Below are 14,190 nucleotides of genomic sequence, written 5' to 3' on the forward strand. Positions count from 1 at the left end.
TATTTGATTATTTTTTTCAAAAGGAATCAGAAACGAAGTTGCTGAGACTTTGCATTACTTTTTGAAGAACCCTGGGAAAGAAAAAGCTAGAAAGGGAGATGAAACGAAGTGCGGGCCAAGAAATTTCCTATTGTTTGAGCCATTGTCCAATCTAGTTATAAGAGTCCAGACATTTTTAGGGTCCAACTTTAAATAGCCCAAAGTTACCAGTATGATATTAAAAAAGATATGGAATATGACAAACAAGAATACGAAGTGACCATTTTCTCCAAATTCTCTGCTTGCTCAAGAATATACCTTGCTAACTCCATTCCATTGAACCCATTGGAAAGAACTATTGTTACCTCCTTAAGCTGATCAGTAAACTTCAGGTTTTGGGATTTCCAGTACTTCCTATTACATCCGCGTGCCAGAAAAGGCAATAAGCAAATCAACAACAAAAACTCAAAAGTACTAAAAAATGATAAATAAATTACTAAGGGGTGTTTAATTCTCTTTCATTAATTACTTCAGATTTTCTAAGTCACAGAGTTTCTCAGGTCACAATATAATTAACTTAAATCACACAAACCCACTATGCAATGAATTTCCTTCCAATTTTTTGTGTCAAAATAATAGATGATTGACTAAATAAACTTCTTCTAAAGTTTCATTAAAAATTTCCATGTATTTATCATAATTTATGTGGTTTTTATCTAATTTTTATCAATATCGATATTTTCCAGATATTTCCATCGATATTTCCGTGTTTTTGAACCACCGATATTTCCGAAACTATCGATATTTAAGACCTTGCTTGTTACAACTTGACAACCACTTCCCTAGACCCTATAAATCCTTTTGACCCAAAAAAAAAAAACATATAAAAAAACATATAAAAACTCAAATGGCCACGCTGCAAGAGTTTTTGCAACTCATGCTAATCAAATCTTTTTATGATGATTGTGGTGCACTTGGGGGCTGAGGAAGGAATTCATTGCAATCACCACCAGCAGCAATTCTAAAACCCCAATAACCAAGATTCAAGCCAAGCAAAACATGGAAGATAATGATGCGCTATACGAGATGTTTCTGGAAAATAATACAAGCTCTATATTCATGTTGTCGGAAGAGTGAACCCTTATGCCAGATCAAGCTATATCTTGATTCCACTCAACCATTAGATTATCCAAATCCAAACTAATCATGCCAAGCCAAATCACATTTTTCTCTGAAAATAAAGAAGGGAAGGTATTATTCCCTGAACTATAACACTGTAACACCCCGACCCCAAATTTAATCCCTTATTTTAATTATTTAATAATTTAAAGGAGATTACAAATTTACCCTTGAGATAAGGGCATTTTGGTCATATTCTTAACCGGAGAGAGTTTGGGGCAGTGACTAGTATTTTTGGATAAGTCGTACTGAGACGAGTTCATAGACACGTAGTGGGCTCGAATCGGAGTTGTAACGAGAGAGATATGGTCAAAAGAAACCCAGTGGCAAAATCGTACATATTTCGAAATGGGATTTTTATAAAAATCTGGTTTTCTCTCTCTCTCTCTCTCTCTCTCTCTCTCTCTCTCTCTCTCTCTCTCTCTCTCTCTCTCTCTCCCGCGACCTCTCTCTCTCTCTCTCCCGCGACCTCTCTCTCTCTCTCTCTCCTCGTAACTCCGGCCACCGGCCACGGCTGTGGACAGGGCCGGTACCAAAATGACCGGGGCGTCGTCGTCTTCCAGCCCCAGCCGTCTCCCGCCTCCAGCCGCCGCGGTTTCGCCGAAAAATGGAGAAGAAGCGGCCGGCGTCGTCCGATCTTCGCCGCCGTCGATCTCCCTCCTCCGGCCACCAAATCCGACGAGCAAGGTATGGTTTCTCACCTACTTTTCATGCTCTAGCTGATGGTTGGGTAGGATTAGATCGATTCTTAGCGTAGACAATTCGATTTTCGAATTGAAATTCGGCCGGTTTTGAGATCGCGATTCCGGCCACTTCCGGTCAGTTTTTGGGGTAGGTCCAAGAACAAAAGTGGCTCCAAATAGGGTGTTATACCTAGGGTAGGAATTTGGAGCCATGGTTTTGAGATTTTCCGGCGAAGCGTTATCGCTTTGGGCACCCACTCGCTGCCGGCGAGTGCAGCGGCTCGTGGGCACTGTAGAAAAAGTAGCACTGTGTCTCGATGAGATCCTTAGGTTGTCACGAGTGCGTAGGATTTCACGGATCTCAATTCGAACGTCGTTTGACTATCGAACGGACGATCGCATATTGTGCATTATCCGAATTCGATAGGTTGGGACCGTTGGATGGTCCCAAATTTAATATATGATAATCTAGGTATTTCTAGGATCGTGTAGGAATTCACAGATTGTGAATTGGAGCCCCGAATGTTCCGAATAATAATTTAAAGTTTTTATTTTATATTAACTGTCGGATCGTGCGATCGTGAGCTATCCGACCGTCCGATCTGAACCAAACTTGCAGGACAAGTGTCCTATACCTGGTAGAACCCATAGGGACTTTCGGATCGGAAATTTGAGGTCGTGAGCTCCGCAGGTCCGTTTGACCCTTGGTTGACCATGAGTCTCCCGGAGTAATCCCACCTGCTAGATTATGGTGGAGGGTTACACGATAATAGAATTGGTACATATATAAGTATAATTATATATGTTTGTACAATGGTACAAAAGAGTCTAGAATGTCAATTTGGAGTGCTATACGCACTACCTTAGGTACCTCCCCGGATTTTGGTTTCATTACAAGTACCATAAAGTGAAAGTTAGGTCCCACGTGGCGTAGGTTATCCGGCGTGTGGACAGGCCCCATACGTGGCGTTGGTTGTACCGGCGTATGGGGAGATTTGTAATATGATGCTCAGGTCTCACGTGGCGTAGGTTATCCGGCGTTGAGACAGGCCCCATACGTGGCGTTGGTTGTACCGGCGTATGGGGAGATATTGTGATATTGTGTTGAGGCCGCACGTGGCGTAGGTTATCCGGCGTGTCGACAGACCCCATACGTGGCGTTGGTTGTACCGGCGTATGGGGAGATTTGTGATATGATGTTGAGGTCCCACGTGGCGTAGGTTATCTGGCGTTGGGACAGGCCTCATACGTGGCGTTGGTTGTACCGGCGTATGGGGAGATATGTGATGTGATGTGCAGGTCTCACGTGGCGTAGGTTATCCGGCGTTGAGACAGACCCCATACGTGGCGTTGGTTGTACCGGCGTATGTGGAGATATTATGATAGTATGGCATGGTCGCACATGGCGTAGGTTATCCGGCGTGTTGACAGGCCCCATACGTGGCGTTGGTTGTACCGGCGTATGGGGAGATTATATGAAATCAAGAGAAATGCAATAAGGTATCGCCCAAGTCTGGCATTGGGTTTTATGGAAGAACTACGTGTGGCTTGATCCCTCAAGGAGGGTACGTAGGCAGCCTAAGGTTATTAGGTGCAGCCGCAGACTAAATGTTAGTCATAATTTATATTTGAATTGTTTGGTAGTTGGCTGAGAATTATTGGAAGGCCGAAGGCCATTTATGTGAATTGCATGAAATTATATTGTGCATGCTGCCAGTTGTGAATATTAAATGCGTTTTTATGCAGGTTGTAATTTTGGGAAATATCCAATTTATAGGGGAGACTCTGCCGAAATTTCGGCAGGAAGTCTCGGTCTTTAGTAAGAGGGCCTGGCATCGGGATGATGTCGGGAATTCCAAAGGGTTCGCCTCGGGTTTTGAAAAATTCGGGGCGGGTCCTTTCAAACACTACCTGCCTACATTTGATGATATGCACATGAGGGTCATACAACGCTTTAGAAACAATACTTTGAGCCATAAAATATCGTTCTTGCCAGACAACTACTTCAATATGCTCCTCATTTGAGAAACAGTAAAATGTGGTGCATTTTTTAGGGAGAGAGAGAGAGAGAGAGAGAGAGAGAGAGAGAGAGAGAGAGAGAGCAACCTAGACTGTAACTTAGTTCAGGTTTATGGAAGAGTGAGTAAATGTCAGAGTCTATGTGCAAAGTATTCAAAGTAGGTATTCCTCTCAGAAGAGAGACCATAGCTGGGACTAGGTCGTCACTCAAGCTCCCAATATGCATACCCAAATAAGAAATATTATCAAATTGTGCAGACATGGAACCTTCCTTGAACAGAACCTGCAATAGTATAGAGGCCAACTCTTGAACAGAAAAATTATGACCACTCAAACATCCTACGAGAGAGTAGAGAAACAGAGTTGAGCAAAAAACAATATATCATCAATTACTCAAATACTCAAGGCCATATCATGCTCCTACATTCATTTGTCAAATCAATTGCTTCTTAAATTTGAGTAAGGTTTATAATTTGAGATGTGAAATTGGTATTTAGGTGACGAGGGGTAACTTTTACGATACTTAAACAAAACGCAACAATCTTCAAACACTTTAGACCTTGACCAAGTACACTTATGACTAGTCAACTGCTAGGCATGAACAACTACAATCAAGAATACACACAGAGCATGCCACAATGTACCTGCAACTCTAGAATATTACTATTGACAACCTAGGCACTCAGAAGGACCCGTCAATCTAGGCATCCCCTATGCTAGCAACAACTATGGTGAAAGTGTGTGAAATCATCATAATCAAGTAAACACCAAACTGCAGATAATGATGACTAGTCAATTAAAAGGACACAAACCCAGAATTCATACAATGACTAGTAAACCACTAAGAACACAAACCCAGAATTCATACGATTACTAGTCAACCACAATTCATACGATGACTAGTCAACCACCAAATACACAAACTCAGAATTCATACGATGACTAGTGAACCACCAAGAACAGAAACCCACCATTGGGAAAAACTGGGGGTCATCAACTGACCAGGCAATCCACTAAGTAGAAAAAGATTCGCCACTAGCAATTGACATGTAAACCGCGGTGTTGAAACTATCAGAGAAGGGGGATCTCCAAAAGATTCGTGACAAGTGGCTGATGAAAAGTGCTTGCAGTGCACAAGGAGCAAAGCAATCGGTAGACCGCCTGCCACCGAAAAGCTTTTGGGGCCTCTTTGTGCTCAGCGACATAGCTTGCTTTCTTGCTCTCCTTCTTCATGTTATTTGCCTTGTGCACCAATTCTACAGGTATTCAGATTCATGCTGTGAGAGCCCACAGTCTAGACGTCTTCGATCATTTGTTTCATTTGCAAATAAAAGGGAACAAGAAGTGAAAAGCCGACCCAAGAGAAGGAGGACTGAGAAAGCCTCAAACAAAATAGTGCATGAAACTGTTTAATCAGATGACAGAGTTCTCTTTTACATCAGTATGTCTTGAAGAAACTTAATTCAGTCTATTTAATTATGAACTGATGACAAGTTAAATGAAGTAACTTGTATCAAACTCTCTCTGTGGAAGACTGATAGATATACAGGTGCCTTTGTGTTAATAACGTGCATGCGAGTGTTTTGCTTTCTTTGTTGCAACTTGCAATGGTGGTCCAAAAAGGCATTTTAATTAATTATTAATTTCCAAAAGCTCCTAGTAAATTCCAATATTCAACCTTTAACCTTCCTGTGTAAAAAACCTTGTTATGTCCTTCAGTCAAGATCAAGAACACGTCTATGCATATATGATATATGTAGCTATGTATGTATGTGTTTGTCTGGATAGTTTGATACTTAAATTATAATGGGTTATGTTCTTATTTGTTTTCTGCAGCACAATGGCTGGCGTTATGTTAATGATTTGAGTTGAAATACTTGAAATGATAATCTTTCTTGCTCATTTCATTTCCCTGTGCAGCTGTGCTCCATCTCAACTGCTGGCCTTCACCTCTCAAAACGACAGACAGTGAAACTCTCTCTGCACTTTAAACCTTAAGGTTCATACTCTGTATCATGAACATATTAAAAAAAAAGTTCAAATTTTGAAAATTTCCTAAATCAGTAGGTAACCCCTGATTCTGATCTGATCTGGTCAAAACTCAGGCTTACAACTAACTAACAATAAACTACTAAACAAAGGTTATAGCTGTCAACCATTCAAAGGTTAGAGCTTTCTGGACTGAGATTGAGACATCACACTAACTCCTCCTAGTGTAAAGTAAATATACTTACAGTTACTGGCCCTGCTTGTTGGAGATCTTATATATATTTGGCTTAAGACAGCAAATAATGTAAGCTTCATTCATTTTTACTTATGTCCTTCTTCAAGTTTACCTTATTCATATTTGTTAATGAGATATTTGTACAACTTCAAGCCATGTTTTTTTTAGTATGAGCCAGTATCTGTCTTTTGGAGCCTATTTACTTCTTCTTCTTGTTTTTGTGTGTGTTTTTATGAGAATTTTGCACCTCTCAGCTTTTAACGGTGAAGACAAAACCATTTTGCCACTGAAAATTCAGAGGTCGTCATCTCCATGTCATGGGACACGCTCTCATCACAACCAATAGTGCCTCTTTCTTTCTACCTAGTATAAATTTTCAACCCACATTATCTGCATGACAATACTATTATCTTCATTATACACCAGCAATTTCAGAACTTTCTACTTATTATAGTCTTGGGTGTAAATGCTTGACCGCTTAGCATATAACGTTACCTCTTTGATGCATAAAGCTCTGGAGTTTATAACATTTTGCTTTATAAATTCCTTTCTTCTTTACTAGAAAATCCAGTTGGCCAATTTCCTGATTATACTTGTCCTTCGGGGACACCTAGGGAAATGAGTTTTTTCCCCAAAAGGGTTCTTTGGGTTCGTCACAAATGCTGTGTTACTGTTTTAATCTAGTAAGAGAAAGAAGAAATTTCTGGGTCTAGTTCTGGTTCAGTTCTTTGGATTAAGGCAATGGCTGCATTGTTAGTTGTCTTTTCATCTGGAATCAAACTTCTAAAGGTCCCTTTTTCACTGTTTTTTTTTCCCTTGCTCTAATTCTCTTTTACTGTTAAATGTTGCTAGAATATGCATATTGGTGTGAGCCCAGAATCGTGTCCGTATTAAATTTTCTTCCTTTTTCCTCAAAGTAAAAATCTTTCCTCACAAGCTGATTTTTACTTTCATTTTATGTCTGTTGTCTCTTCATGGGTCTGATTAGTTGGTAATTTAGCAGAAAACTCTAGGTTATGGGCTCAACTTATCATTTGTCTGTTTATGTTTCATGATTAGATCTATTTATTAGTGGGAATTTCTAATTATTTATCTACTTCTTGTGGAGTTTATGATGTTGAGCTTACGTGTACATACTCTTTCAGCACCTAGTTGTTCTCTTCATGTTACTGGATGAAATTCTTAGTTGCTTGCTTATTTTTCGGTGTTTCTTAACTATGCCAGTGTATGAGTTTGAAGTCCAGTTGCTTCTACCGCTTTCTGGGTGGCTGGTTTGCTTCCTTTGCAAAGCAAGTTGAAAATTGGGGGTTTACGATGAATATAGTTTGGCTCTTGGTGTTGATGGTTTTCTATAATGGGGTTGCCTCAAATGGGGTAAGCACGAATGTCTCTACAAGACCAGAATTTGTAAATGTTGGGGCTGTTTTCTCTTTCAATTCCATTGTTGGCAAAGTTGCTAAAGTGGCAATAGAAGCTGCCATTGAAGATGTGAATTCTGATCCAGCTGTTCTTGGTGGAACTAAGATGATAGTTCAAATGCAAGACTCAAATTACAGTGGATTTCTGGGCATCGTTGAAGGTACGTCTTGCGACTTTGTTCACAGTTCGTAAGATCTCTCTTAAATGCATTATATAGGAACACTGTGAATTCTGATCCAGCTGTTCTTGCTGCAGCCTTACGGTTCATGGAGAAAGACACAGTGGCCATAATTGGACCTCAGAATGCTGTCACAGCTCATATAATATCTCATATTGCAAATGAGCTCCAAGTTCCTCTATTATCATTTTCAGTAACGGACCCCACCCTGTCTTCACTTCAGTTCCCATTCTTTGTTAGAACCACCCAGAATGATCTGCATCAAATGGCTGCAGTAGCCGCAATGATTGACCACTATGGATGGAAAGAGGTAATTGCACTCTATGTTGATGATGACTATGGGAGAAATGGGATTGCTGCATTAGGGGATATGCTTGCTGAGAGACGTTGTAAGATCTCATACAAAGCACCTTTGGTCCTTGATCCTAACCAGAGTAACATCACTGATTTACTGGTTAAAGTGGCTTTGACAGAGTCTCGGATTATTGTTCTTCACGCTTATGCTGGTTGGGGTCCTCAGGTGTTTACTGTGGCCAAGTATCTTGGCATGATGGGAACTGGCTATGTCTGGATAGCCACTCACTGGCTAACTACTCAAATAGATACCAACTCTCCTCTCCCATCAAGTATGATGGATGATATGCAAGGAGTTCTAACATTGCGCATGTACACACCAGAGACAGAACTGAAAAGAAAATTTGTTTCTAGGTGGAGCAACTTGACTAGTGGACAGACATCTAAAGGCAAACTTGGGTTGAATGCTTATGGTCTTTATGCCTACGACACTGTGTGGTTGCTTGCTCATGCAATTAATGCCTTTTTTGATCAAGGAGGAAACATTTCATTTTCAAATGATTCAAGGTTGACTCAGCTGCGCAGAGGGGATCTGAATCTTGATGCCATGAGTATCTTTAATGGAGGGAATCTGTTATTGCGTAACATTTTACAGGTTAATATGACTGGCATAACTGGCCCTGTTAAGTTCACTCCAGATAGGAACCTCATTCATCCTGCATTTGAAATCATAAATGTGATTGGCACAGGGATTAGGAAGATTGGTTACTGGTCCAATTATTCGGGTTTATCAGTTGTGCCTCCAGAATACACAAAGCCACCAAACCGTTCTAGTTCAAATGAAAGCCTGTACGGCGTAATTTGGCCTGGACAAACAACACAGAAGCCTCGTGGTTGGGTATTTCCAAACAATGGAAGGCACTTGAAGATTGGAGTCCCAAAACGTGTTAGTTTTCGTGAATTTGTTTCATACGCAGAAGGCAATGACATGTTCACTGGGTACTGCATTGATGTTTTTACTGCTGCATTGAACATGTTGCCCTATGCTGTTCCATACAAGTTGATTCCTTTTGGTGATGGCGTTAAGAACCCAACAAGCACTGAACTTGTGCACAAAATCCAAACGGGTGTGAGTATCATATACAGAGCATTTCTTTAAACTTAAGAAGGTAAATATTTTTTCTGATTTTCCATTTGCTTCTTCCCTATAGGAATTTGATGGAGCAATAGGTGACATTGCAATCATCACCAACCTAACAAGGATGGCAGATTTTACATAGCCATTTATTGAATCTGGGCTAGTAGTTGTTGCACCTGTTAGGACAACGTTGAATTCTAATCCTTGGGCTTTTCTGAGGCCATTCAATCCAACGATGTGGGGCGTCACGGCTGCCTTCTTTCTCATTGTTGGAACAGTTGTTTGGATTTTAGAGCATAGGTTGAACGATGATTTTCGGGGGCCTCCTAAAAAACAAATTGTCACTATTCTGTGGTGAGTAATAAGAAGTATCTCATGTTATCTCATTCTATGTTGGAAGCTTTATAATTCTCTACTGTGTTCAAGACATTGAGATAGTGTCTGTGAATTGGTGTTACTTTCTCATAATGTCTATTTGTGGAGTTCACCATACTAGGATTGGCATCTTCTTGGTATAAATCCCACAATCACTTAAAATTTGTGCTTTCCTTCTGCAGGTTTAGCTTTTCAACTTGGTTCTTTGCCCATAGTAAGTAAATTCGCACTAATTTAGTAGCTTTTCCAGCAACCATGGGTTATAGCTGCTTCAGTAATGCTTATTTACTCTTTTTTTTTCTTTTTTCTCTTTTTTTTTGTTGGGATCTTATGCAGGAGAAAATACAGTCAGCACTCTGGGTCGCTTAGTACTAATTATATGGCTGTTTGTCGTTCTTATAATCAATTCAAGCTACACTGCAAGTTTGACCTCAATCCTTACAGTGCAACAGCTTTCTTCCTCCATCAAAGGCCTTGATACTTTGCTTGCAAGCAATGACCCCATTGGCTACCAGCAAGGTTCATTTGCCAGGGGTTATCTAACTGGTGAACTCAACGTTGACGAGTCCGGACTCGTTCCTCTTATCATGCCAGACGATTATGCTAAAGCCTTGAAAGACGGTCCCCAAAGAGGTGGTGTTGCTGCAGTGATTGATGAGCATGCATTCATTGAGCTATTCCTCTCAAGCAGATGTGATTTCAGTATTGTAGGTCAAGAATTCACCAAAACCGCTTGGGGAATTTGTAAGTTTCTCTTTTATCTATTATATCTATGACCATGGTAATACTCTTTTATCAGATAACCTGACATGTTATATTACCAAACCAGGCCCTTCAAGACATTTTGATAAAACAACCTTAATATTGCTAAAGTGTTATATAAGCAGAACTGGTTGCCCAAATATTATGTTCCGGATTCTCATAGTTGTCATGTTCATTTCAAATCAGGCTTTTGCAAGGGACTCACCTTTATCAGTGGACATGTCTACTGCTATTTTGAAGCTGTCAGAGAATGGGGATATGCAAAGGATCCATGATAAATGGCTTATAAGCAGTAGTTGTGCCTCACAAGGCGCAAAGCTACAAGTTGACAGGCTTCAACTTAAAAGCTTCTGGGGCCTCTTTGTTCTTTGTGGTTCAGCTTGTTTTCTTGCTCTGATTATATATTTCATCAATATGCTGCACCAGTTCAGCAAGCACTACACTGAGGAAGTGATTTCTGCCGGCAGCTCGACATCTGCACGTCTTCAAACCTTTATTTCATTTGTTGATGAGAAGGAAGAGGAAGTAAAAAGTCGATCCAAAAGACGGCAAATGGAAAGGATGTCAAATAGAAGTGCAAGTGAAGATGAATCAATGTACAACTCCAAAAGAAGACATATTGATCAATCATCTTCAAGAATGAGTCTTGATAATGGTAATAATGCCTGATCAGAAGTTCTGATTCAGAGCCATCCACACCAATTATAACTTCATGGGTCGTCTTCTGATATGAATTAGGTTAGAAGCTTATGCATACACAGCTCATGTCATTACATATTCAATTTCACGCTGCATTGCTCTTTTATGGGAATACTTTGACAAAGCTCTTTGTGAAGTATACCAATTTTTTAATAGAAAGATGAAGAAATTCACTAATTATTTGTGTGCTTGGTGGATAATTCTGCATGAAATGAGACCCAACCAAGAAAAGAATAAAAAACTAATAAAAAAAACTTTAAGATCTATTCATCTCAGTGTATAATTTTTACACTGATCCTCCCTCTAGGAACAGGATCAAGCTTCAAATACTTAGCTGGAGGGTCATTTTTATGCTCATAGCTGCTAACTCAGCAGCTAAGTATTTGAAGACATAGGGTATTGCAACTGTCTCCATCCCTTTATTCGTATCAGAAGCATGACAGAAGACCTTGGGAGTTCTTACAGGGGGCAGTTCCTTAACTGCACGTGCAACCCGTTTCTCTGGCTTGATGGCTGAGGGTGTTAGGATGCTTCCACATGTGGAACATACAGCAGCAATGTGATAATCAGAACATGTATGAAGCCTATCATGCAATAGATAGGCTGCCCCATGCGCAAGCAACGAGTCTCGTTCTATTTCACCAAAACATATACCTCCACCTCCCTTTCGTCCCTTAATGGGCTGGCTGGTGATCTGATCTACCATTCCAGTGGAATGAACCTGCACGCCAATTGGAGTGGCATGTAAGGAAACCGATAAACGAAATTGGAGAAATATACATGCAAAATTATACTGAGAAAATCTTAAATTTGTCTGAAACCATATGTTGTAGTCGTTGATAATAAACAGGACCAATAAAGATCTCACATGTCAGTTCGGTTTAGAGTTAAACCCTTTAACATTTCACCAAGTTCATCAACAAGGGTTTTGGATTTTGGTTGAGTGTTTTCATTAGCCTTCTTTGAATTAGCAAACGGTCAACATATTCTCCATGCAAGCTACCTCCTTGCGACAAAAAATAAGGAAGCATCTTTGATTGTTTTCTTTTCATTGTGAAATATGATGCACAAACTATTATTTCAAGAAGTTCAATGGACTCTGCTGTGCAATACTTTATCAAAATGCAAATTTATGTCCTAGTATTTATGCTCATCCAGTAATTAAAACTTAACTCTATAACCCAAGAGTAGCAACTAATAGTTAATTTTTATTTTCCAGAAACTTCCCAAAAATCCTGTTATCTGAATTTCCCTTTTCAGCAACTCGATGGCAATCGAGATTTATTCACCTAAAGTCCTATTTGAACATTTCCAAATCCTAATAAACTCTCACATTTTCCCCAACCATTGCACAAATTAGCCTTCCATCACTTCATTACTGCTGCAATACAACAGTTCAGGCCACTACAGAACATAAACATCTGTACTTTGTCTACGGGGGGAGCACCAGCGATGCATTTCTTTTTGTCAATAGACTGTTAACAAATCATAAAAGGAAAATTCTTTAGGTGCTAGTACCTTTGCAGCAATCGATTCCAAGAGCATTCCTATTGCCATCCTTAAAGGAAATGCATGTGGATTGATGATAAGATCTGGACACATTCCCGTAACCTCAGAAAATGGAATATCAATATCAGGCCACAACTGGGAGCAAACACCTTTTTGTCCATGTCGGCTGCTAAACTTATCACCAATGACAGGGTTTCTAGGGTGTCAAAAGCGTATGTGCTCAAAAGAAAAGAATTTAACATAGGAAATGAAACCCTGCAACATAAAAAGGGCATAACAAAGGAAAACCAGACAGTAAAAACATATGCTATGATGTAAAATATGAATTATGGGATAAAGAATTCTTGAATATAGATGTAAAGACTCGACAATGACACATCAAGTAGCTTAATATTGCAATTGGGTTGTCCACTTACCTTCTGCAGATGATTCTGAAGATGCTTCTTCCCATCCATAGTAACATAGTCAACGATAACATCCTCTGAACCTTTTTGTTTGACGGCATGTTGCTCATTATTTACCTCATTATAGATGCTATAATATTCTTCATCTGGTTTTATTGTCTGAAATTTAGCACAGAATAGAGTCAGTACATGCATACATAGGGACAGCAGTGCAGGATGTGAGAGGCAAGGCGATCGGAAAAACATGGCCGTGTAACCAGCCTCTCACATCCCACATTTGCGTGATTCCATCAATTAAATTCTCTCTGTACATGTACATTTATATATTTCTTTGTGAATTTACTCAGACCATCATTTCCAGTTACCGTGATCCCAACTATATGGGTTCAACACAATACGGAACAAGATAATATAGACCAGAAAATAAAATTCCAGAACATGAATGCTAACCTGACCAACACAAGGAAGCCCATCTGAATCAATTGAACGATGCCTCTCAATGTTACTTTCCATGAAATATTTCCGAGAACCATCTGACCTGCTCATTTGATCAGACAAGTCAACTGTTTCTGTCTGCAAAACCCATCATTTGGTGAGCTAAAGAAGCACCAGTGAAAAATTAATAAAAAGCAGAGCAAATTAACGATACTTTTGGGAACATGAATGTTCATAGTGCCATCTAAAATAGACCTAAAAGATGAATAAAAAAGTTTTTTAAAAGCTATATATAGTAGTGCAGTGCAAGTGCAACATTGCAAGAAGAAACCTGATGTATTTGTCCATGAAACATTCCACGCTCCACAGATGACTAGTTTAGAATCATGGCATCCTCCATATCATACCTAGATTTCATATGATGCTACAAATCAAAAGAAACAACTATATATATATAAGTTTTTTTCGTCTCAAGGTTTGTCACCCGGTATATGACAATACAGCAATGATTGCATTTGTGCCGGTTGGATATTCATCGATGCAGTACTTCTTATATGCACTTGTGTGTACAATGGGAGATTGAGGGGTCTGGCAATGCCCCAGTTTTCAATTTAATAATGAATTAGTGTGAGTAAGAAAAGCATTAAAACCATGATGAAAAGGAAACAAGTATGAGTTAGTGCAGGAAGGTAGCTCACAATCAAAATATACAAATAAGACTAAAAGACAAGAAGATAAAAACAGAACCAACCTGAAGATGATACAACTTTTGGTCCACACTATAGCGAAGTGCTTGTAAAGAGAAGGCCGTTGTTTGTTTTGCCATCTACAATTCAAACGTACGTGGAAGGTAACAAATGGAACAGTAAGTAAATTGCAGAAAATAGTGTTGC

General features: G+C 39.6%; 2 pseudogenes; one reads left to right on the plus strand and one right to left on the minus strand.

Moving 5' to 3' along the window:
- LOC18771496 lies at positions 7,207–11,022 on the plus strand (annotated as a pseudogene).
- LOC18771024 lies at positions 11,272–14,123 on the minus strand (annotated as a pseudogene).

Source organism: Prunus persica, chromosome G7, assembly GCF_000346465.2.
Source record: "Prunus persica cultivar Lovell chromosome G7, Prunus_persica_NCBIv2, whole genome shotgun sequence".
Lineage (NCBI taxonomy): Eukaryota > Viridiplantae > Streptophyta > Magnoliopsida > Rosales > Rosaceae > Prunus > Prunus persica.